This window comes from Mus pahari, chromosome 22 (assembly GCF_900095145.1).
Source record: "Mus pahari chromosome 22, PAHARI_EIJ_v1.1, whole genome shotgun sequence".
NCBI classification, from domain to species: domain Eukaryota; kingdom Metazoa; phylum Chordata; class Mammalia; order Rodentia; family Muridae; genus Mus; species Mus pahari.
In genome coordinates, this window is record NC_034611.1 from 977,163 (window position 1) to 1,003,940 (window position 26,778).

General features: G+C 40.7%; 1 pseudogene; it reads left to right on the plus strand.

Annotated features, from left to right (window-relative positions):
* On the plus strand, positions 1 to 26,493 carry LOC110338999 (annotated as a pseudogene).
* The last annotated feature ends 285 nt before the right edge of the window (positions 26,494 to 26,778 follow it).

Consider the following 26,778-nt stretch of genomic DNA (forward strand, 5'->3'; position numbering starts at 1 on the left):
ATGGCTCACAGAAGCCAGGAAGCAGACAGTGATGCAGATCCCGACCCCGACCACCCCTCACCAAGTAAGAGAATTCTTAGGGACAGCAGGATTCTGTAGACTTTGGGTCCTGGGATTTGCCACTCTAGTGGCCCCATTGTACTCCCTAACCAAAGAAAAAGGGGAATTCACCTGGACCCAGGAACATCAATCAGCTTTTGAGACTCTAAAAAAGGCCCTGCTGCAGGCCCCTGCCCTAGCACTGCCTGACCTGAACAAGCCTTTCACCTTATACATCGAAGAATGGAACAGGGTACCTAGGGGGTGGGGGGTTCTCACACAAGCTTTAGGGCCCTGGAAGCATCCAGTAGCTTACCTATCTAAAAAACTGGACTCTGTGGCTAGTGGGTGGCCTTCCTGCCTATGAGTGATAGGGGCTACGGCTGTGTTGGCAAAAGATGCTGATAAGCTAACAATGGGGCAGAGCATCACCATGGTGGCCCCACACTTGCTCGAGAGTATTATCAGGCAGCCCCCTGACCACTGGATGACCAACACCCAAATGACTCACGATCAGAGTTTGCTGCTGACAGAGGGAGTGACCTTCGCTCCCCCCTGCCATCCTCAACCCTGCTACCTTACTGCCTGAAGCCAGCAAAACCCCTGTACACAAATGTGAGGATGTACTGGCAGAAGAAACTGGAATTCGGCCAGACCTCACAGACCAACCGTGGCCAGGAGCAGTGACCTGGTTCACCAATGGAAGCAGCTTTGTGGTGGAAAGTAAGCGCAGAGCAGGGGCAAAGGTAGTAAATGGGAAGTCCATTATTTGGGCCAGCAGTCTGCCTGAGGGGACATCAGCACAGAGAACAGAGCTCATCACTCTAACCCAGGCTTTAAGGCTGGCAGAAGGAAAGGCCATTAACATTTACACTGATAGCCGATATGCCTTTGCTACAGCCCATGTCCATGGGGCGATCTACAGACAGCATGGACTCTTGACTTCTGCCGGGAAGGACATTAAAAATAAGGAGAAGAGCCTCAGCTTGTTGGAAGCCATCCACCTGCCTCGCAGGGTGGCGATCATCCATTGCCCAGGACATCAAAGGGGGACCGGACCAATAGAAAGAGGGAACCATATGGCAGACCAAGTGGCCAAAGAGGCAACTCAGGGACCAATGACTCTGGTAATTAAAACCGCACCCCAGCCAGTTAAGGAAGATACAGAGAAAGAAATCCTCACAGAAGAAAAGAGGGGCTGGAATACCTGGCTGACATACACCGCCTCACTCACTTAGGATCCAAAAAGATAATAAAACTGGTCAGTAGGTCTCTTATCATATTCCCAGACTACAGAAATCTGTAGAGGACCTAGTGAAAAACTACCAAGCCTGTGCACTCACCAACGCCGGGTCCAGCAGTCTCCATGACGGAAAGCACTTGCGAGGAGACAGACCTGGGACCTACTGGGAAACCGACTTCACTGAGGTAAAACCAGCCCGGTACGGAAATAAATATCTTCTAGTCTTTATAGACACTTTTTCAGGGTGAGTCAAGGTGTTCCCCACCAAGAGAGAGATAGCTAATGTGGTGGCCAAGATGATACTTGAAGAAATTCTTCCTCAGTTTAGGATACCCAAGGTAATCGATTTGGATGATGGGCCGGCCTTCGTCTCCCAGGTAAATTAGGGATTGGCCAGACAGCTGGGGATGAATTGGAAATTACATTGTGCATACTGACCCCAGAGGTCAGGACAGGTAGAGAGAATGAATAGAATGCAAAAAGAAGCCCTAACCAAATTACCTTTAGAAACCGGCAGAAAAGATTGGACAGCCCTTCTCCCTTATGCCTTATTCCAGGCCCGGAATGCCCCTGGAGCCTCTGGTCTAACACCCTTTGAATTAATGTATGGGGCGCTTTTGCCCATCTATGTGGCAGGCTCTTAAAATTGTAAAAAAGGAGGTCTGGGAACAGTTAAAAAAAAAAAAAAACAAAAACCTATGTTGCTGGTGATACACAGGTGCCACATCAGTTCAAAGTAAGAGACACTGTTCTGGTGAGAAGACATTGAGCGGGGAACCTAGGAGCCAAGGTGAAAAGGACCCTACTTGGTGCAGCTGATGACACCCACCACCGTAAAAGTAAAAGGAATTCCAACCTGGGTTCATGTGTCTCATGTTAAAAAGGCTCCCCCTGGCAGACCAATGTTGTCGGCCATCACTGGGCCACTGGTAATTCTGCTTTTGCTCTTAACTTNTGGACCCTGCTTGATTAATCGACTAGTTGCCTTTGTTAGAGACAGAATTGATACAGTACAGCTCGTGGTACGTAGGCAGAAAGATCAGACTATGAGTCCTCAAGAAGAAGATAACCTTTAGAAGTCTAAGATTAGAATCATTTAGTAGAGAAAAAGAGGTGATTGAAGGGAAATGAAATTTAAAATGAAATCTAATGCCAGTGATTCATTTAATTTATGTCAAATAAGTCCAGAGAAAAAAGTTGTGGGCTTGGAAGCCTGAGGTGGAGAATACAGTGGAACAGGCCTGGGCATACCCAGGCAGGCCATTGTTTAAAACATTCCTGACATAGTTTGGAGTCATGTGTTAACCAGGTGTTTGCTAACTTACATGTACCACTCTGCAAATGTGTTGGCATTTAAATGGACCAATCAAGTGTAACCGCGCCAATTCTCCTGAGCCCCCAATCCCTCTCCCTATAAAAACCCCTAGCTTTCTAGCCACAGTGGTCAATTTCTTGTTCTCCTGCATGAGATACGAATCGGCCTGGAGCCCTGCAATTAAACTACCTCATGTTTTTGCATCAAGACGGTCATCTCTCATGATTCCTGGGCGGGCAAGCGTCATCTTGGGTTTGGAGTGGGAAGGGCTCCCCACAGAAGCCTTTCATTCCCATCCTTCAACCAGAGGGCCATGCCTAACCTCTGGATATGGTCTTCACAGGTTTTCCCTCACCTTTGTGGGGAATTTCAGCTAATGTCATCCCTGTGGGTGTTCTTGCTTCCTTGGCATCTGGGACTTTCTGGTTGTTACCCCAAGTTCTCTATCAATTTACACCTCTGCTCAATTTCCTGACCCCTCTGTACATCTCCTCTGTCTCCTCCCATACCTGATTCTGCCCCTCTTTTCCCCCTTCCCCTCCTCTTTTCCTCCCAAGTCCCTCCCACCCTCTACTTCCCTTGATTATGTTGTTTCTGCCTTCTAAGTAGGACTAGTCTTCCTTCCTCTTGAGCTTCATGGTTCATGAGGTGTATCATGGGTTTCTTTTATGAAAGTGCGTGCTCTTGAATTTGGAGCATAGATGTTCAGAACTGAGAGTTCATCTGAATAGATTTTTCCTTTGATGAGTATGAAATATACCTATATTTTTTGATAACTTTAGGTTGAAAGTCGATTTCATTTGATATAATAATGGCTACTCCAACTTCTTTCTTGGGACAATTTGCTTGGAAAAACATTCTCCAGTCTTTTACTTTGAGGTAGTGTCTGTCTTTGTCACTGAGGTGTGTTTCCTGTATGCAGCAAAATGCTGTGTCCTGTTTACATATCCAGTCTGTTAGTCTATGTCTTTTTATTGGGGAGTTGAGTTCATTGATGTTAAGAGATATTAAGTAATCGTGATTGTTTCTTCCGGTTATTTTTGTTGTTAGGGGTGAAATAATGTTTGTATGACTATCTTCTTTTGGGTTTATTGAAAGAAGATTACTTTATTGCTTTTTCTAGGGTAAAGTTTTCCTCCTTGTGTTGGAGTTTTCCATTAATTATTTTTTGTAGGGCTGAATTTATGGAAAGATATTGTGTAAATTTGGTTTTGTCATGGAATATCTTGGTTTCTGTGTATCTATGGTAATTGAGAATTTTGTTGGGTATAGTAGCCTGGGCTGGCATTTGTATGACATCTGCCCAGGATCGTCTAGCTTTCAGTCTCTTATAGGAAGTCTGGTGTAATTCTGATAGGTCTGCCTTTATATGTCACTTGACCTTTTTCCCTTACTGCTTTTAATATTCTTTCATTGTATTTGTTGTTTTGACTATAATGTGACTGGAGGAATTTCTTTTCTGGTCCAGTCTATTTGGAGTTCTGTAGGCTTCTTTATGTTTATGGGCATCTCTTTCTTTAGGTTAGGGAAGTTTTCTTTTTCTGTTGTTTATTAAAGGATACCACATTATCTTTTCATGTTCCTCTTTTTTAAAGATGTATTTATTTATTTTATGTATATGAGTACACGTTGTAGCTGTACAGATAGAGAAAGTTGTGAGTCTTCATCTGGTTGTTGGGAATGGAATTTAGGACCTCTGCTCGCTCAGGTCAACCCTGCTTGCTCCAGTAAATCCTGCTATCTCTGTTAGTCCCTGCTCACTCCAATCAGCTCTGCTCAGTCCCTGCTCACTCTGGTCCAAATATTTAATTATTACTATAATAAGTACAATGTAGCTGTCTTCAGATGCACCAGAAAAGGGCATCAGATCTCGTTATGGGTGGTTGTGAGCCACTATGTGGTTGCTGGGATTTGAACTCAGGACCTTCAGAAGAACAGTTAGTGTTCTTACCTGCTGAGCTATAATATAATAATATAATATTATATAATATTATATTATATTATATAATAGAAAGTACTCAAGGAACTGAAGGTGTCTGCAACCCTATAGGTGGAACAACAATATGAACTAACCAGTACCCCCAGAGCTCGTGTCTCTAGCTGCATATGTAGCAGAAGATGGCCTAGTCGGCCATCATTGGGAAGAGAGGCCCCTTGGTCTTGCAACCTTTATTCCCCAGTACAGGGGAATGCCAGGGCCAAGAAGTGGGAGTGGGTGGGTAGGGGAGCAGGGCCAGCGGAGGGTATAGGGGACTTTAGGGATAGCATTTGAATTGTAAATGAAGGAAATATCTAATAAAAAATTGAAAAAAAAAAAGAAAAGAAAATACAATCACACTAGCTGGTGGTGGTACATACCTTTAATCCCAGTGCTTAGGAGGCAGAGGCAGGTGAATCTCTAGAAATTCAAGGTCAGTCTGGTTTATGGAGTAAGTTCCAAGATAGCCAGGTTTCATGAAGGTACCAAAAAGAAAGAAAGAAAGAAAGAAAGAAAGAAAGAAAGAAAGAAAGAAAGAAAACAAAAACAAACAAGAACAACAAAAACCCCACAATCACAAAGTTATGAATTTCAGATTTCTGATGGCTCATTTTAGTTGCTCAATACCAAGTCAAATAGGCAAATCTGAAAAGAGATGATCAATTTCCCTTCTCCGGAAAGTTGCCTCAGGCTTGGTGTGGTACACCCCTGTAATTCCAGCACTGGGAAGGTAGAGGCTGGGGTTTACAGCCATCCTTGGCTACACAGTGGGTTTGAGGCCAGCCTAGAAAACATGAGATCTTGTCAGGAAAGAAAGAAAAATAGGCATTGAAAGGAAAACTTGGCAATGATGTCATCTTGGAGTGACTGTTGTAATCCCAGAAAATCTTTTAAATGTTCACTTTGTGCCCAGAGATGTCATCCTATAGTCCCATAGCATATTGGATTTTTTTATTTGTAGCAAATCTCCAGAACTTCTCCTTGCAGAAAGTTTTCTCGTCTGTCTCCCTGTCTCTTCTTCTTCTGATAAATTATAAGCAAATACATACAGATACTACATATACATCCATCATCCTCATGTACAAAGGTGAATATTGCTCTAAGCCACTATTACTCTAAGTCTAACACCTAAACTTGAGTGTTTGTTTAGATTCCAAGCAAAGTTCCTCTCCCAACTATTTTCATGTCTTAAGTTCTTAAGAATGCCTCCCTCTCTCCTTCCCTGCTCAGGCAACTATATGCCTTTGGTGTGATCTGTGAGTCAGCTGTGAGAAGGTCCCTCTGTGGAGACCACACTCCTGTTAGAGGTACACGAAGGCCTGTGTCAGTGCTGCAGGAATGTACCCATAGCCATTATAGTAGGTCAGAACAACATGACTGAGAAGGTCCCTCTGTGGAGACCACAGTCCTGTTAGAGGTACATGATGGCCTATGTCAGTGCTGTAGGAGTGTACCCGTAGCCATTATAGTAGGTCAGAACAACATGAGTGGTTCTGGGCTGCTTCCCTAAGGGGAAATGGATGGGTATCCATGGCTGCTTCCCTAAGGGGAAATGGATGGGTATCCATGCCAAGGACACAGTTTCCATTTTTAAAGCTTCCGACCCTCTTGCCTTCTCATCCACTCTTCTCTCTTCATCTTCCTTTCACTTTTGCCACTTCAGAAGGAATCAGCTGTTCAGCCACCAAAGTGTCACAGACTCATTCTACACAGGTCATTTTGTATTTTCCCAAGGCCATGGTATTCCACGCTCCCTCTTTGTGTTAGTCTATGGCATGACTCTCAGAACAAGGCTTTGTTCTCCTGTTATTTCAAAGATCTCACAAAAACAACTCTTTTCTTACACAGTCTCCCCACCCTCACCCCCACCCCAAGATACCTGACCATTTGGGTGAGGGGACATGCTAAAAATCTCCCTTGCCCTTCAGTTCTTGAGACACTAGTGTCAGCCCAGTGGCTTGGGACAACTTCAACCTCTCCTATTTAGACAAATTTTCATTAGCATGGTTTTTTAGTCCCTCAAACACATATAATCAGATTTACCTTGAGATTTCTCAATCCAAAACTAAGATTATCCTCTCTGCCTCTTACCCTTCTGTATCCCTAGGCAAGAAAAGAGGAAATTAAAGAGGAATTAAAGAGGAAATGTCCTGTAATGATGTAGTATTGCCTGTTCAATCTCTAGGTGAGCCTCAGCTGAGTGGCAAAGTCAGGAAAACCCTAATGTTGGCACTGACGAAAAATAGCATCATGAACTGGGAGAGAGCTTCACATAAGAACCTTGGCTTTAGAAGACTAATTAGACTTAGAAAACAACATCTGCTTTTTATCTGAAGCTGCTTTAAGATAGGGGTTTCGAAGATGTTCCACAGTGGTGGAATAAAATGAACCAATGACCAATTTCCCATGTCAGAAGAAAGTGGGGGGATGGAGTAATCTCTATTCAGCCCCAGACCTTTATAGTCCTCAAAAGTGAGTAAGAGAATTCCAACAGTCCACATAGCTATGCATGAAGGGAATAGACCACCAGAAAGGTACTTAAAATATAGACCAGTGTTTTAACAATTCCAGAAGGAATAAAGATATGTTTGTTGTTATTATTATGATTTTCTTTTTTTCCAATATAATTTTTATGAATTATTTGGGAATTTTATACAATGTACTTGATCACACTCTCTTCCAATTTCTCCTAGGTTCATCCTCCTAACCTTGTGCCCTTCCCCATCCCCCAAAAACACAAAGTCCAATCTATGTTGCCTATATACTTATTGGAACATGAAATAAAAATATTCTAAAGAGTCCCTTCTGCTCCCTTCTTTGGCTGTTGGACTGTTGAAACAATGGGCCCTCAGAAATTGTTTCATTATGCATGCTTCCTCCTCCTTATTTAAACTGAAACCTTGTGACAAAACACTGATGGATGCCTTGGAGGGGCCTCTGGGCCTCTCTGTTTCTTCCTCCTCCCAAAGTGGCCACATAGCATATATCTCTTTTCTCTGCTTTTCACTAACACATTGTCTCATTAGTTGGTCTATTGAGGATGGGCGTCTCAGTCTAGCTCGTTAACCTAGGCTCAGGATCACTTCATAATTCTGGTAAAGAGCCAAAGAGGGCAGAGCTAGGGTCTTACCATCAGGGCAGGGTGGGGGACTAAACCTATCAGAGACCTCTCTAAAGGTAAAAGCTACAGCAGGGCCTGGGTATTGTCCCAGAACTGGGCAGCCTTCTCCTCAGACAAGCCTCTTTGGGGAAAGGCAAATTATGAAAGCTGTGAGTGTGCAGAAATCATTAATAGTATAGCTATAATACAAATTATTCTTGCTTTCATCTTTCTCTCATTGCAATTGCTGCTCATGCCTCTGCTTTCAAAAGATGGCCCATGGTATTTAATGAACTTCAGGCCTTTCAATTCATTGAAACAGTATATTCTGCCAAGTATGAACTACTTTACCAATTTAAGATCTACATCTCAGGCTGAGCAGTGGTGGCGCATGCCTTTAATCCCAGCACTTGGGAGGCAGAGGAAGGCAGATTTCTGAGTTCAAGTCCAGCCTGGTCTACAGAGTGAGTTCCAGGACAGCCAGGACTACACAGAGAAACCCTATCTCAAAAAACAACAACAACAACAAAGTTTTGCATTGCTCACACCTTTAGTCCCAGTATTTGGGAAGCAGAGGCAGAGGGATTTCTGAGTTTGAGGCCAGCCTGGTCTAAAGAGTGAGTTCCAGGACAGCTAGGGCTACTCAGAGAAACCTTATCTTTAAAAAAAAAAAAAAAACAAGACATACATCTCAGTTGTTATGCTCCTAAGTCCTCCAAAGACCCATGTGTCTTTATCAGTGGGAAGTCTATCACCATCTTGGCGATTCCTTCTCCTCAGTATCTAAGAACCTCAGAGATTCACTTAATCCAGAGGAAACTCAGACTTAAAGTGAGAAATACAGTTGCTTCAAGTATTCTGCCTCAACCTTATCACCTGGGGTTGCTATTAAACAGCAGTCCTGTGTGGATCTAATGATCACAGTAAGTTACACTTGCATCAACAGTGGTGGCCACCCTCTCTTGCTTCAGGCTGATACACTAAGGTACAGTTCTCTCAAGACAAAAATCAAGATAACAGGATTCTAGCCTGAGTCATACATTTTACCCTGGCCCTCTACTAAAATTCTTTTGACCTTTAGGGAAGTCAATGCAGAAATGTCTATGTTTCAAGCGGTCTGCAGAAGGGCATTAGTAAGCCAAACGGATGTTCCATTAGATTCTCTAAAAACCACCTTATAGGAGGCATCTGAGACTTATGCCTTCTGCCCCTATTCTTATGAGACAGGTGCCATGTCTCTTCTCTGCCTTTCCTCTGCCTAGCAATTCGTTACCTCTGCTCATCACTGGCTGTGAGCAGTGAGAGGCACCTGCTAGAGATGAGATGTGATAGGTGACTGCCACCATCCCATCCCTTCCATGTGGCCATGGCTTCTCACACTTCCCATCTGTGGGAGCCACCATTCTTGGTTTCCCTAATCCTTCCCACACTTCTGAATGTGCACCTTTACAAAGCTAACTGCATTCCCAGGAAGTTCCTTTGGTGGCATCTGTTTCCTACTGAAAACATAACTAATGCATCAGCTTCCTTAAAGTGGTCTGATTTATTTAAGCAAACTTCATTTCTGGCTACTGAAATTTGGTATGCACAATGCTCTCCCATGGCCTAACTCAAGAGGACTGGCAATCATAGACATATTCCATGGCTGGAAGTTTAAAATAACCACTTTACTAATACAAATACAATACTAAATAATACTAATAAAAGGTTTCATCTATAGAGCCCCATAAGCAAATTCTTTCTATAGCAACACTCAGTGGCCCTGGACCAATGGCAAATTGATTGTGACTAATTTGGTCTTTTAGTAATTGGTAATTGGTAAAGTGATTTGCCAAGTTGATGTTTAGTTAATTGACCTGTTTCTTTTGTTGTCATTAAGGTTTATTTGTCTTATGTGTATGAATGTTTTCCCTGCATATGTATAATTATACTGCCTGTGTGTATGTGATGGTCACAGCAAAAAAACCAAGGGCAGTAGATCCCCTAGAACTGGAGTTACAGACAATTGTAGTGCTAGAACTGAGACTAGTCCTCTGGAAGTACATCCAGTGTTTGTACTTGCTGAGCCCTCTATCCAGCCTACATTATTAGCCTGTTTCTACACATAACAACCCTGACAACCTGTTTCCTTGTGTTGGTTTTGAAGCCTCATGTTTCCCACAACACTCTAAAATCACGTGAGAACAGGAACCTCTTGCTACTTCTCTTTATATTTTCCAACTTCTGTTCAAGGGATGGGTGCGGTATTTTTTGTAATAATAACTCAATAAATGCTTGTGGAAGTGAGTGAACAAAAATCCACAGTGAAAGATTGTACACGCATGCGTGCGCGCGCGCGCACACACACACACACACACACACACAATCATAGACTTATGGGCAGGTCAATTGCTGAAAAGATTTTCTCACTATGGCACTCTGACCATTTCTAATAAAGCCTTTCAAAAATACTAGTAATTTCCTAAATGATGCCCAACATGTACCTATTCTCAAATAGAATTTCCAAACTCTACAGGCTACTTTAACTGTCCCCTCCACAAAAATCTCTCTTGAAATTTAAAACTCAGACTGAAGGCTGACCGGGATCCAAACATGAAAATGGTGGCTCTGTCTTTGATTTCTAAAATAGGACCAGAGAAATTACTCTCCCAGCAGTATTTTTAGCAGTGTGAGGGAAGGAGCTCCCTGTACAGTTTCTTGGCAGGCTCACAGTCTGTCACTCCTGAGCCTGTTCTGTGAATCCTTCCAGCTTCCCCACCAGTCAGCATCTTCACTCCTGCCCGTCGACCATGGAGCTCATCTGCACTCTTTTGCCCAAGTTGAGACATTTAAAACATCAGAGTTCACCAGGACATGGTGGCACACACCTTTAATCTCAGCACTGAGGAGACAGAGACAGGCATATCTCTATGAGTTTGAGGCCAAGCGGGTCTGTTTACTGTTCTAGCCCCACAAGGCCTACATAGAGAAACCCCGTCTTAAACAAAATCAGCTGAGTTCAATGGGGGGGGGGGGAACTACTGGAACTCAGTATACATTCCAGGAATAGTGTAAAAAAGACCAACTGATGTTTGTGCATTCTAAGCAGTCTTTGTATTTAATTAGCTGCTTGAAAAAACAGATACAATGCACTCCTTCTATGGATGAGGAAATGAGATACCTAAAAATTACCCAATATCCCACTACTGGTTAACTAGAAACAACACACTTAATTCATCTGGTACTCTACTGTATATGCCTCTCATTTATTCTCACAAGAAACCCAAAATATAAACTATGAACTGTCCCAGTTGGTACCATTCTGTAAAATTAAGAATGGAGCAAAATCTGTGGATTTGCACAGCAGGAAGAGATTGATGATTAGCAAAGCCAGTATGGGGGAGAGGGCATGTCTACTGGGCCCCAAACTTAAGCAACATGGTCAGAGAGAAGGCTATTTCTCAGCAGTACAGGCCAGGATACCTTGGTGAGCATGCCAGAATAGTGACATCCCGCTAAGTTTTCCCAAGACAATGCCATCATTGAAAGACAAGCTGCTGGGAACTGCTGAAGTCCTTTGGCACTATCATAATGACACTAGCTTTGAAGTCCCCAAACAATCAACTTTTCTTTTTTTAATTATTAGATATTTTCTTTATTTACATTTCAAATGTTAACCCCTTTCCTAGTTTCCCCCCCAAGAATCCCCTATCTCCTCCCCCTCCCCCTGCTCCCCAGCCCACCCACTCCTATTCCTAGTCCTGGCATTCCCCTACACTGGGACATAGAGCCTTCACAGGAACAAGGGCCTCCCCTCCCATTGGTGACCAACTAGGTCATCAATCTGCTACATATCCTCTGCTACATATATAGCAAGAGCCACAAGTTCCACCATGTGTTTTCTAACAATCAACTTTTAAGAAAACAATTTCACGTGCTCAAGATATAATTTTAAGTAACACGTTGTTTTTAAATTTTAAAAAATTAGAAACATTGTCTATTGCCCTAGCTCTCCCAGCATATGAAGAACAAGCTGAAAGAAGACATTCTGCTACATTCAGACATGGCACCTGTTTTAAAATCAACTCTTGATGTTATTGTTTACTAAGAGCCTTTCACTTCCCTAAATGCCTTTCAAATGAACTACAGTGAGTGCCTGGGGAGTTTCCAAAGTCCTGGGCTTCATCCCAGCACAGAGTAGCCCATAATCTCTTGCATCAGCAGATCAAGCTAGAGGTGTGCCTGAGAGTCACTTACAGATTCATTACTGTCTCTTCTAACCATGTAAGGGACTTCTCCCTCCCATTTCTCACCTACTGGCATTAAATATTACTTTCTGTGTCATCAAAATTAACCAATTCAGGGCTGGAGAGATGGCTCAGAGGTTAAGAGCACTGACTGCTCTTCTGAAAGTTCCTGAGTTCAACTCCCAGCAACCACATGGTGGCTCACAACCATCTGAATTGAGATTGGATGCCCTCTTCTGGTGTGTCTAAAAACAGCTACAGTGTACTTACATGTAATAAACAAATAAATCTTTAAAAAAATATATTAACCAACTCTTAGGAAGGCAACCTTGGCTAGTTGCAAAGATTCTCTTTCACATAACTGATCAAATTGTTCATCTCATCTATAAAAATGGGGAAAATGCTGGTGCAAAATTCAAGTGGGACCTTTTAGCACATGCCTTAATCCCAGCACTGGAAAGGATAAGGAAAGAGAAATGGGAGTACAAGACTAGCTCAGCATGTATAATAAAACCTTACCTCAAAATTTATTTTCATTATTATTATTATTATTATTATTATTATTATTGGTTTATACCTCAAAGCATTTATGTGGAGACTCAATTGATACAAAAGAGGGAAACTACAAAGTACATTGACTGGAAGATCATATATGCTCAAAAAAAAAAATCCTTATTTCTAGAATTGAACATAGCCTTAAATTTCAGTTCATTAATATTAAAATTTAAGGAAGATAAAGTTTTGAATTTGTCAACAGGAAATCATAGTCATAGTCCAAATTTACCTCCTCACTGACTCTCATGTTGTTGTCTAATTTCTTTTTCCCTATCCAGTAAAAAAATAACAGAGACATACAAACATCAAAGAGAAGATTCAATGAGATAACATAAGGAAAACTGGTTTATAAATGCAACAAATATCAATTTCAATATTATTAGGAAAGTGAAAGACTTGCATGATAAAAATTTTAACATTGGAGGTACAGAGACAAAATTTAGAGCTAAGATGAAAGGATGGACTATCCAGAGACTACCCCATCCAGGAATCCATCCCATTATCAGCCACCAAACCCAGATACTAATGCACATGCCAGCAAGATTCTGCTGAAGGGACCCTGATATAGCGGCCTCTTGTGAGGCTATGCCAGTGCCTGGCAAACANAGAAGTGGATGCTCACAGNCAGCTATTGGATGGAACACANGGNCCCCAATGGAGGAGCTAGAGAAAGTACCCAAGGAGCTGAAGGGGGCTGCAACCCTGTAGGTGCAACAACAATATGAACTAACCAGTACCCCCTGAGCTCATGTCTCTAGCTGCATATGTAGCAGAAGATGGCCTAATCAGCCATCATTGGGAAGAGAGGCTCCTTGGTCTTGTAAACTTTATATGACCCAGCACAGGGGAAGGCCAGGGCCAAGTAGTGGGAGAGGGTGGTTAGGGGAGCAGGGGTGGGGCGGGGTATAGGGAACTTTTGGGATAGCATTTGAAATGTAAATAAAGAAAATAATAATAATTAAAAAAAGAAAAATATTTTAACATTGGAAAAGAACATTGAAGATATCAGGAGATAGAAAGATCTTCTATATGTATAGATTGGCAGGATTAATATCATTAAAGTAGCCATCAAATCAAAAGCAATTAACAAATTAAGTACAATTGCCATCAAAATCCTAGTGCAATTTTTCACAGAAATTGAAAAAACAAGAATTTTAAATTTTATATGGAAACACAGGGGCACAGAAAAAAAGGAAGGAAGGAAGGAAGGAAGGAAGGAAGGAAGGAAGGAAGGAAGGAAGGAAGGAAGGGAGGGAGGAAGAAAGAGAGAGAGAGAGAGAGAGAGAGAGGCACAGACTTTCTAAATAGGATCCAAATAATACAGGCTGTTAGAATTTTGACTAAGCTCCACCCCACAATTACCTAGCAATAGCTAGGTATGCCTAACTCACTGTAAAGGGGTTGCACACCCCCTACACTCTCTCATGCTCTTGCCTTCTTGCTCTGGCTCTGTCCTCTTCCCCCTTCACCCCTCTCTCTCCATTCACCTCCCCCCTCTCTCCACATGCTCATAGCAGACCTCCTCTCTCTCTCTCTCTCTCTCTCTCTCTCTCTCTCTCTCTCTCTCTCTCAACTCCCCTCCCCATACCCTGAATAAACTGTATTCTATAATATATCACAGTGTGGCTTGTCTATTGGGGGAAAGGATGCTTCGGCAGGGACCCACAGAGGCACACCCTTCTCCCATACCTGACTACACCTCCACTAAACATATTTTCTTTCCCCTTTATTAGTTTATAAACACAACATTTGGTGCTGAGACTCAGATTTATAAACTCTGCAGGTTTGTGGCCCCTGCTACCACATGCTAGACCAATTTTCAGAGAACTGGTAAGTTCCCTCCCCACACTGGTCAGAGTAAATGGTCCCAGGGAAAGTTCTTGAGCTCAGACCTACCCCTTTGCTGCCTTTAAGGATGGAAGCATTTAGTCTTTTCACTGACCCTCATTCTTAGACATTTTCTCTTGGGTGAGATTTCATCTCTAAGATGGTTCCTTCCTCACTGCTGAGAAATCCCAGGACTGGGTGAACTGCTCTCTGTCACTCAGGGCACCAGACCCCATCACACCATGTGATGACCTGGTGATCTGGCCTGGCTGTCAGCCTCTCTGGTTATTAATAGTATCCTCATGAAACTGGAAAAGGTAGTTAATAACCCTATTCTCATCTTTGGGTTTGTCTAGGCTGCCTTGTCCCTACCTACTGGGATGTCCTGGTCTAATGGTCTAATTCAAACAATATCTCTACATGGCCACTAAACTGGCATTTGGAAACAACTCTCACTACACCAGGGAGCTGAGGCTGTTCCACAGCACACTGTGCATGGGTCTAGCAAGAAGAGAGTTGTTCTCCAGGAGTGCTGATACAGGCTTACAAACCCACAGTAGGAAAAAGCTCCAGGCAGAGACAGAAAGACGATCTAACACCAGAGATAACCATATGGTGAAAGGCAAACACAAGAATCTTACCTAGAGAAACCAAGGCTACTTGGCATCAGAATCCAGCACTCCCACCACTGAAAGTCCTGGATACCTGAAACACTGGAAGAGCAAGACACTGATTTAAAAATCACATCTCATAATGATGATAGAGAACTTTAAGAAGGGCAAAAATAACTCCCTTAAATACAGAAGAACACAAGTAAACATCTAGAACCCCTTAAAGAGAAAACACAAAATCCCCTTAAAGATTTACAGGAAAACACAACCAAACAAGTGAAGGAATTGAATAAAACCATCCAGTATGTAAAAATGGAAGGAGGAAAAATAAAAGAATCACAAAGGGAGACAACCCTGGAGATAGAAAACCTAGGAAAGAGATTGGGAGTCATAGATGCAAGCATCACTAACAGAATAAAAGAAATAGAAGACAGAATCTCAGGTGCAGAAGATACCATAGAAAACATTGACAAAACAATAAAAAAAGGCAAAATGCAAAAAGCTCTTAACCTAAAACATCCAGGAAATCTGGGACACAATGAGAAGACCAAACCTAAGGATAATAGGAATAGAAGAGAATGAAAATTCCCAACTTAAAGGGCCAGTAAATATCTTCAACAAAATTATGGAAGAAAACTTACCCAACCTAACAAAAGAGATGTCCATGAACATGCAAGAAGCCTACAGAACTCAAAATAGAATTGATCAGAAAAGAAATTCCTCCCTTCACATAATAATCAAAATATCAAATGCACTAAACAAAGAAAGAATATTAAAAGCAGTAAAGGAAAAAGGTCAAGTAACATATAAAGGCAAACCTGTTAGAATTACATAAGACTTCTTGCCAGAGACTATGAAAGCCAGAAGACCCTAGACAGATGTCATGTAGACCCTACAAAAACACAAATGCCAGCCCAAGCTACTATACCCAATGAAACTCACAATTACCATAGATGGAGAAACCAAGATATTCCATGACAAAAACAAATTTTCACAGTATCTCTTCACAAATCCAGCCCTGCAAAGGATAATAAAGGGGAAACTCCAACACAAGGAGGGAAAATACACCCTAGAAAAAGCAAGAAAATAATCTGAAAAAAATAAACAAACAACAACAAAAAACAAAAAAAGATAGCCACAAAAACATAATTCCACCTCTAACAACAAAAATAACAGGAAGCAACAATACTTTTTTCCTTAATATCTCTTAATATCAATGGAATAAATTCCCCCAAAAAAGACATAAACTAACAGACTAGCTATATAAGCAGGACCCATTTGGCTATATAAAGGAAACACACCTCATTGACAAAGACAGACACTAACTCAGCATAAAAGGCTGGAAAACAATTCTTCAAGCAAATGGTCCTAAGAAACAAGCTGGAGTAGCCATTTTAATATCGAATAAAATCAAATTCCAACCAAAAGTTATCAAAAAAGATAAGGAAGGACACTTCATACTCATCAAAGAAAAAAAATCTACCAAGAAGAACTCTCAATTCTCAGCATCTATATTCCTAATGCAAGGGCACCCACATTCATAAAAGAAAGTTTCCTAAATATTGGAAAGCCACTGGAATCTTGTCCCAGGGCCATTATCTAACGCTCTTTTGCTTCTTCCCCTATCTTGCTTCCATTCAGTAATTGACTCGGGACATTTTATAATGAGGGCATTCCTTTCTCTTTACAATGAGGGCATTGCTTTCCCTTCACAATGAGAACAATCCTTTCTGGAACTTGTTAAAATGTGGACATTCCCTTGACATTAATGTGTTACCTAGCATCACTGGTTTGGCCTGTGTACCTTTGCAAATTCCCATTGCAGTTTTCATCTTTAAAAGTCTTCCATTACCCCTGAATAAACAAGGCTTGAACAGGATTTTTGTCTTGCCTCCTTTTACCACATATAATAATAGTGAGATACTTTAACATCCCACTATCAGCAATGGACAGACCATGGAGATATAAACTAAACAGAGACAAGGTGAAACTAACAAAATGAATTTAACAGATATATATAGAACATTTTATCCTAAAAAAGACTATACATTCTTGCCAGCACCTCGTGGTATCTTCTCCAAAATCAACCATATGATCTGTCACAAAACAGGCCTCAACAGATACAAGAAGATTGAATTGATCCCAGGCATCCTATCAGATAACAACGGACTAAGGCTGGTCTTCAAAATAACATAAACAATAGAAAGCCCACATATATGTGAAAGCTAAACAACATGCTACTCAATGATAACTTGGTCAAGGAAGAGATAAAGAAAAAAATTAAAGACTTTTTAGAGTCTAATGAAAATGAGCCCACAACATACCCAAGCTTATGAGACACAAAAAAAGCAGTGCTAAAAGGAAATCTCATAGTTCTGAGTACCTCCAAAAAGAAACTGGAGAGACCTTACGCTAGTAGCTTGACAACATATCAGAAAGCTCTAGAATAAAAAGAAGCAAATACACCCAAGAGGAGTGTTAAGAAGGCAGGCAATAATCAAACTCAGGGCTGAAAACAACCAAGTAGAAACAAAAAGAACTATAGAAAGAATCAACAAAACCAGGAGTTGGTTCTTTGAGAAAATCAACAAGATAGATAAACCCTTAGCCAGACTAACTAGAGGGCACGGGGACAGNATCCTAATTAACAAAATGAGAAATGAAAAGGGAGACATAACAACAGAAACTGAAGAAATAAAAAAAAGAATCATCAGATCCTATTACAAAAGCCTACACTCGACAAAACTCAAAAATCTAGATGAAATGGACAATTTTCTAGGCAGGTACCAGGTACCAAAGTTAAATCAAGATCAGATAAATGATCTAAACAGTCCAATATCCCCTAAAGAAATAGAAGCAATCATTAATAGTCTCCCAACCAAAANAAACCCAGGACCAGATGGGTTTAGTGCAGAGTTCTATTAGATCTTCAAAGAAAAATCCAATACCAATACTCCTCAAACTATTCCACAAAATAGAAACAGAAGGTACTCTACCCAAATTCATTCTATGAAGCCTCAATTACACTGATACCTAAACCACACAAAGACTCAATAAAAAGAGAACTTCAGACCAATTTCCCTTATGAATATCAATGCAAAAATTTTCAATAAAATTCTCAAAAACCAAATCCAAGAATTCATCTAAAGATCATCCATTATGATTAAGTAGGCTTCATCCCAGGGATGCAAGATGGTTCAATATACTGAAATCCATCAACGTAATCCACTATATAAACAAACTCAAAGTCAAAAACCACATGATCTTTTCAGTACATTTTGAAAAAACATTTGACAAAATCCAACACCCCTTCATGATAAAAGTCTTGGAAAGATCAGGAATTCAAGGCCCATACCTAAACATAGTAAAAGTAATATACAGCAAACCAGTAGCCAACATCAAACTAAGTGGAGAGAAACTTGAAGCAATCCCACTAAAATCAGGGACTAGACAAGGTTGCTTACTCAAATCCAGAGCAATTAGACAAGTAGGGAGGTATCACTATTTGCAGATGATATGATAGTATATTTAAATGACCCTAAAAATTCCACCAGAGAACTCCTAAAGCTGATAAACAACTTCAGCAAAGTGGTTGAATATAAAAATAACTCCAACAAATCAGTTACATTCCTCTACTCAAAGGATAATCAGGCTGAGAAAGAAATTAGGGAAACAACACCTTTCACAATAGTCACAAATAATATAAAATACCTTGGTGTGATTCTAACTAAGCAACTGAAAGATCTATACACCAAGAGCTTCAAGTCTCAGAAGAAAGAAATCGAAGAAGATCTCAGAAGATATGAAGATCTCCCATGTTCATGGATTGGCAGGATTAATATAGTAAAAATGGACATCTTACCAAAAGCAATCTTCAGACTCAATGCAATCCTATCAAAATTCCAATTAAACTCTTCATAGAGTTAGAGCAATTTGCAAATTTATCTGGAATAATAAAAAAACCTAGGATAATGAGAAGTATTCTCAATTATAAAAGAACCCCTGGTGAAATCACCATCCGTGACCTCAAGCTGTATTACAGAGCAATAGTGAAAAAAAAAAAAAAAAAAACTGCATGGCTTTGGTATAGTGACAGGGAGGTAGATCAATGGAATTGAATTGAAGACCCAGAAATTAACCCACACACCTATAGTCACTTGATCTTTGACAAAAGAGCTAAAACCATCCAGTGGAAAAATACAACATTTTCAACAAATAGTGTTGGTTCAACTGGCAGTTAGCATGTAGAAGAATGCAAATCTTCCCATTCTTATCTCCTTGTACAAAGCTCAAGTCCAAGTGGATCAAGAAGCTCCACATAAAACCAAATATATTGAAATGAATAGAAAAGAAAGTGGGGAAGAGCCTCAAGCACATGGGCACAGAGGAAAATTTCCTGACCAGAACACCAATAGCTTATACTCTAAGATCAAGAATCAACAAACGGGACCTCATAAAATTGCAAAGCTTCTGTAAGGCAAAGGACATTTTCAACAGGACGAAAATGGCAAACAAGAGATTGGGAAAAGATCTTTACCAACCCTACATCCAATAAAGGGCTAATATCCAATATATACAAAGAACTCAAAAAGTTAGACTCCAGAGAACCAAATAACTCTATTAAAATGGGGGTACAGAGCTAAACAAAAAATTCTCAATGAGAAATCTCAAATAACAGAGAAGATCCTAAAGAAGTGTTCAACATCCTTACATATCAGGGAGATGCAAATCAAAACAACCCTGAGATTCCACCTCACACCCGTGACAGCAGATGCTGGCGAGGATGTGGAGAAAGAGGAACAATCCTCTATTGCTGGTGGGATTGCAAGCTGGTCCATCCACTCTGGAAATCAGTTTGGTGCTTCCTCAGAATTGCTGAAAACCCAGAAATTCCACTTCTGGGCATATACCCAGAAGATACTCCAACATTTAATAAGGACACATGCCCCACTATGTTCGTAGCAGCCTTTTTTATAATAACCAGAAGCCGGAAAGAGCCCATATTCCCCTCAACACAGGAGTGGATACAGAAAATGTCTACACAATGCTTCATATTTCCTCTTCTTGCTCTTCCACTGTTCTAACATTATTCGAGTTCTTACAAATTTTCCTAACCCTAATAAAATTTCCACTATATGATCCAACTGTATAATCACAAGTTCAAATTTTAAGTTTTCTTTGGTTTTCTTTTAACTAAATTTAAAGTGATATACATTCAGTCTATTAGACAGAAGGAAAAAAGCCCTTCTGTTCCTTCTGCTCCACAAAAGGTTTGCTCATCTTACTATTCATGTGTTAACAAGTCTATCTCTTTTGTAAACTTATAAGCTACGGGAAATTCACTCAAATCTACGTCTCATGGACCAAGTAGACTCCACCCAGATAAGTACATCTGACAATCAATAGCCTAAAGTTTCCATTTACTATCTACTTCAGACCCACTCTCTGAGTTTCAAATGTACAACTAAGGAAAAAAAAAATCTCTTCCTCCCAAATGTACTTAATCTTATTCTCTCCCTATAACATATATATATGTGTGTGTGCGTGTGTGTGTGTGTGTGTGTGTGTGTGTGTGTGTGTGTGTGTGTGTGTGTGTGTTTCCGCATCTTGTCAAGTCCAGGTGCTTACTGCATTCAGGACAACTCTAGAGACACAACCTCCAGATGTTTCAATCTCCTCTCACAGACACAGACACTTCTACTTATTCCTTCTGATCTATCCACAGATGGTTCCACAGACCCTGGACAGCAAGGAAACAGCCAATTCTCTTAAGACTAGACCAAAATCTCCTTATCCACTTTCCTAGGTTTCCTAGAGACTTGTCACCCCAAAGTCAGCAGGAAGTAGCTAAACATCACAATGACCCTATTCCTACTCCACCAACACCTCTTTGTAATTTTTTTCTTTCTTTTTAACTGAACCAAAATGGGGAAATGATAGCATTCTGTCTAAGCTCTGCCCCACAGCTACCTAGCAACAGCCAAGTGTGCCCAACTCACTATAAAAGGGGATGCTTGCCCCCTCAGCTCTCTCTTGCCTTCTTGCTCTCCCTCTGTCCTCTTGCCCCTTACTCCTCTCTCCCCAGGAATACTAAACACACAGGGTTATCCTTTCCCTCTTTTCCTCTCTCCATGTGCACATGGCTGGCCTCTACTCCGCTACACTATCTCTGCCTTTCTCTGTCTCTACTGCCTTTTCAACTTCCCTCCCCATGACATAAGTAAACTCTATTCTTTACTATACTGTGTGCAAGGGATGCCTCAGCAGGGGCAGGTGAAGGCAACCCCTTACCCAACACCCTACCACACATCCACCAAAACATATTCTCTCTCTTTTTATAAAACACACACAACACATGCAGTAAGAACAATTACTAAAAGGACCACATGAAGCTAAAAAGTTTCTCTACAACAAAAAACACCATTGTTCAAATGAAAAGGCAGCCCACAAGTGTCAAAAAAAAAAAAGTTTTTGCCAGCTAGGTATCTGACATGGTTAGCATCTAGAATACACAAAGAACTCAAAAAACTAACCATCAAAACACCAATTTTAAATTGTGGCATGGAGCTAAGTCAAGCCATGAAAAGACGAAATACAAATGACTGAAAGGTATTTGTCAAGATATTTAACATCCTTAGTCATGAGAGAAATGCGAAATTAAAAACTGCTTTCATCTTGTTCCAAACAGAATGAGAAAACACAAACAAACAAACAAACAAAAAACATAGCATATATGTGATATGAATAAAGGAAGCACTTGCTCTCTGCTGGCAAGTATAAACTGCTTTATCCACTATGCAAATCAGTGGAAAGAGTCCTCAAAAAGTTGCTAGTAGGCTGTCTTAGCTTGGGATACTATTACTTGATGAAACACCATGACCAAAGCAACTTAGGGAGAAAAGGGGGGTTGGCTCACATTTTCACATCACTGCTCATCATCAACAGAGGTCAGGACAGTAGCCCAAGATGCATGATACCATGGAGGGTGCTTACTCCCCATAACTTTCTGAAGCCTGCTTTCTAATAGAACTCAGAACCATCTGCTCAGTGATGGTCCTACCACAGTGGACCCTCCCACATCAATCACTAAGAAAATGTCCCACAGGCCTGCCTATAGCCCAACTTTATTGAGGCGTTTAGGATCTCTCCTCTTTAGTGAGTCTAGCTTATGTCAAGTTGACATAAAAGTAGCCACCTCATACCACTTTTTGCAGCTATACCACTCTTTGGCATATACCCAAAAGACCACGTGTCTTACTATGAAGCTTCCTGCTCATCCATAGGCATTATTTCTCTATTTACAATGGGCAGGAAATAGAAAGAGCTTATGTGTCTATGTGAACATATAACATGTATATATAAATAGATAATATGAATAAATAATGAAAACATGGTACATTAACACAATGGAATGTTTTCAGCTATTATGAAAACAAATTATAAAATTTGCAGGTAAATGATTGGAGCTAGAAATTATCATTCTGAATGAGGTAACCATACTCCAAAACACAAATGTTGCATATTTTTTTATCATTTGGAAATACTAGCTTTGAATCTTCAGAGATGTGTGCTTTGTCAGGAAATCAGGAAGTGTGGGAGGCACAGAGGTCCTTGTGCTCACAGATAAGCGCTAGGGAAACCAGGAATACTAAACACACAGGGTTATCCTTTCACACTGAGGGACACATGACCTATTAGACCCCCAGAAGGCTAGAAGCAAATGTGGTTAATAGCCTGGTGACATGTGGAGCCTAGATCATATAGGATCCTCCTCCAGACCCTCTTCATGGGCTCATCAATCTGTAAAACCTATCATTATGGAAAATGTCACATGTAGTCAATCTATGCAACCTATTGTCATGGAAGGTGTTGCATGTAGTTAATCTACAGAACCTATCTTTATGGAAGGTGTCACTTGTTCTTTACAAAGAATTTCAATGTAGTCACATCTGAAACTTTATTATGCACACAGGATTGAATTAATGTCACCAGGAAAGTTTTTATCAACTGTCCTGTACTTGAATATGTTTAAAATAAACGTTGGGGTCAGACTCCCGAAGTTTGAACCAACACTGGCAACTGAGTTGTGTTAGACCAAACTACCTTTTGACTCTGAAGATCATTACTATGCTGACTGTTTTGCGCCACAGAGGCCTGTGCAGGTAAAGGCTATGGAAGAAAGGAAGCTTTCAAGGGAGGCTAGAATACAAGGGTATAACATGGTACAAAGGACTAGAGGGGAATAATATAATAAGGATGCTTAAATTGGGTTTAGAGCAGATAGACAGGATGGAGGAAGGAATGCTAAGAGTGATAAATAATATCAAAATCCATTAAAAAAAAAAACTATGAAAGCATTACTGTAGAAGCTTCTGAAAATACATACTTATACATAAAATGAATTAAAATGTAGTTACCTGATAATACAGCATCAATGTTCCTACTGGATACCACAGGCTAATAAAAAAAAAGTGCCAAGAAATGATCACTTCTTTTGGAATTTTTGACCACTGAGGTCTGATAGACTCACAACATTATAAGCTATGGGCAGTGTTCCTGGTTACTGCCCAGAACTTGATGGTAAAACCCTATTGATGACAACATCATGTACTTGAGTCATAGAACATACAAAAATTAAGTACTGGTAATAACCCAGAAGTTTTATCCCTACTGGGTAGTTTTCATAGTGCCGGAAGCTGCTATGTAGGCTACCAGAGAAGAAAAGCTATCTCCAGGCTTACCCAACTATGAAATCTGTGAGCTATTGTAATGAACGCCCTGGAAAGACACACCCACTGGTGCAATAGTGGTACAAATGTCATGGAAGTAACAAACCATTTTGTGATTGGATTTAAATCCTGTTCCATAAAATGAAATCCATACCCAGTTATATCATCAGGCTAAGAACCTGTGGCTTAGCAGCCCTAGGGAACATCTACTACTGTCATTTTGATAAATGGGTATACACACACACACACATACACACACACACACACACACACAGCTTAATATTTTCTTTTTACTTTTTATTGGTTCTTTGTGAATTTCATATCATGCACCCCAATCACGTCCATCTCATTTCCTTGTACCCACCCACCACTCTTGCAATCTCTCCCCACAAAAGAAAAACAATCTCATTGTGGAAGCTATAGTGTCCCACAGTATACTTTTTCCACACTTCTTTGCTTGCTAATGCTCATCGCAATGAGTCATTGGTCTAGGTTCAATGACTTTGGCTTTGGCTAAACTATTGGTACTAGAACATCACTGGGACTTCTCTCTTTTTTTTTTTGGGGGGGGGGGAGGGGGTCTCTGTGCAACCCTGGCTGTCCTGGAACTCACTCTGTAGACCAGGCAGGCCTCGAACTCAGAGATTCACCTGCCTCTGCCTCCCAAGTGCTGGGATTAAAGGCATGCACCACCACGCCCCGCTGGAACTTCTCTTAAATATCTTGTTGTTGTCCTGAGATCCTTCAGCTTTGCATCTGTAGGACCAGCTCCTTCGTGCATTCCAGCAGTTCACAGATAGGGTAGATGTTGGGATGGGCCAAGGAATGCCATCTCTGCCAAGGTTAATGATAATCAGAGACAGAGACTGGGAGGTGAGGGTATGCTAATGTCTCAGCAAAATGGCAGCGTGCTGAGACCTTCAGAACAGCCTCAAGGCTGTGGAAAAACTCTAAAGACATGAGTTTGAAGAGATATAATTTCTCAAATATGCAAAATATAAGGATGCAATATAAATTAAATAAGGATCGTCACAGAGTCAAAGGAACAGAGGCGGCAGCACTATGAGCCAGCTTGTCAGAAAGAGGCTAAGGAAAGAGATAGAGAGATTTAGGGAGTACTGATCACAGGGCAAGATCCCTCCCAGCTAAGTTTTTGTTTGTTTATACATGCTTACAAAGACAGGCAGGTTCCTGAGTTCAAGGTCAGCTTGGGGCAGAGGGACTTTAGGTCCAGGACCAGGTGTGGTAAGAATGGTAATTTGTACCCTCCCCCAACCTTGAGCAGGCTGGCTTAGACCTGGTTTGCCACAGTTGCTAGCCCACCTGGGATGGACTCTTCCAACCTAGGTAAAGTCTATTGTTCTGCCACATCTGTGGTCTGTGGTTTCCTCCAAGATGCCACTGCCTGCTGAGAGGCTGAACCTGTTTTCCTGCTGGGATCCTGACAAAGCAATGAGGCCTGGTGTGGTGGGGGATGGGCTTCCCCCTTTTTAAGTTCAGACTCAAAAAGTAAACTTGGAGCCTTGATCAGTAACTTGTCTTGGTCTCTTCTTCTCCCCATGTCTCTCCCATACAGCCCCAGCCTTCCTCTTGGGAACCGAAACAAAGAAACCCTTATTATCTTAAGCACTTGAGTCTATAAGAGTTAAGAGGTCATGTGTTTAAGGGCAGAATAATTACATTTTCAGTCAAAGCTGTTTCAGGTATTTCCAAATGCTGTGCAGAATATACAATCTGCTGGAACATCAAAGAATTTATACATCCTATGTAAGATCAAGTCAATCTGTCACCTCTAGACTCAAATTCAAGACTCTAGGGTCTGTTATCTAAATACTTCTAGTGAAAGTACTCTAAATGAATGCTGTCACTTGTGGCTAATTTACATACATTTTAAAATATATTAGTGTTGGTCCTAAAAGAATTCAAAGAAAATATAAACTATAGAATTGATCTAGGTGTTTAGCATAAACATACAGAGACCTTTTTACCCCTATCCTCTACTTTAGGCCAAATAGAGCCAGGCCTGAGTTATCAAATAAACAGCTATAATAATTAGCTAAAATGCAGGGCAACAATGTGACCTAAACAAGATCTCCAAAACAGTTGACTGCTTAAGTAAATAGAACAGTTGGACAAGCTGTGAAAAGCCCAGATAAACTGCACAAGGTGCTCTACCACAGAAAGTTAGTTTGTCATTCCTTTCCAAATCCTTGTTACAGAATTAAGCAGTCCCCTAAAAGTGGGGGCAGTGACATGGCAAATAAAGAAAATGAACTGGTTAGTGCAGGCCATCTACCCAAAAATTTATGCCACAGCAGTCAGACATTTGTGATACTGGGTCTTAATAGACAGAAAATCCATCATCAAAATATAGTGGTTTCTTTTCTGAGGTTCCTCAGGACCATGAGACAATGGCCCAGGTTCTATTCAGCAGGAATTTGAGATTGAATGAAACTTTGACTTTCTGGAGAAAGAGAAGTATAAGTGAACTTGTAGCTTATTTAGTGAGGATAGAAGACCTTGAAGTTGTGGTAGATAGCCTTCTTGATCTAACCAAGAGTTTACAGAAAGAAAAGCAATATATCTCACTTGGCTGCTATGTAAACTTAACTTCTCTAGTAAAGTCTTTGCTTTTCTTCAAAGCAGATTTGAAGAATATGTAATTACTGACTTAAACTGGTTTCAAGCAGTAATAAAAAGGTGGTGGTCAGAACTCTCATCTACATCAGAAATTATGTGATAGAAATATTAAGATTTTAAAGCAACAGTTGAGTGGATTATGAGAACAGGAAAACCACCTTACTTTGGTTCCAGGATATACTGGTAATATAGCTAATGACATAGATACTTATTTATTATAGCTGCATTGAGAGATTTTATCTTCTAAAGAATATTTGGTTATCAGAGAGCGCTGGATTATATGATTCCCAAAAGTAGGTCTCTCCTGAGAACCGAGAGCTGTGGAAGAAATAGAACCAATTTTTTTCTTTTAAAATTTTTTTTTCTTATTTTTCTTTTCTTTTAAAAATAATAGGTCGGGCAGTGGTGGTGCATGCCTTTAATCCCAGCACTTGGGAGACAGAGGCAGGCAGATTTCTGAGTTTGAGGCCAGCCTGGTCTACAAAGTGAATTCCAGGACAGCCAGGGCTACACAG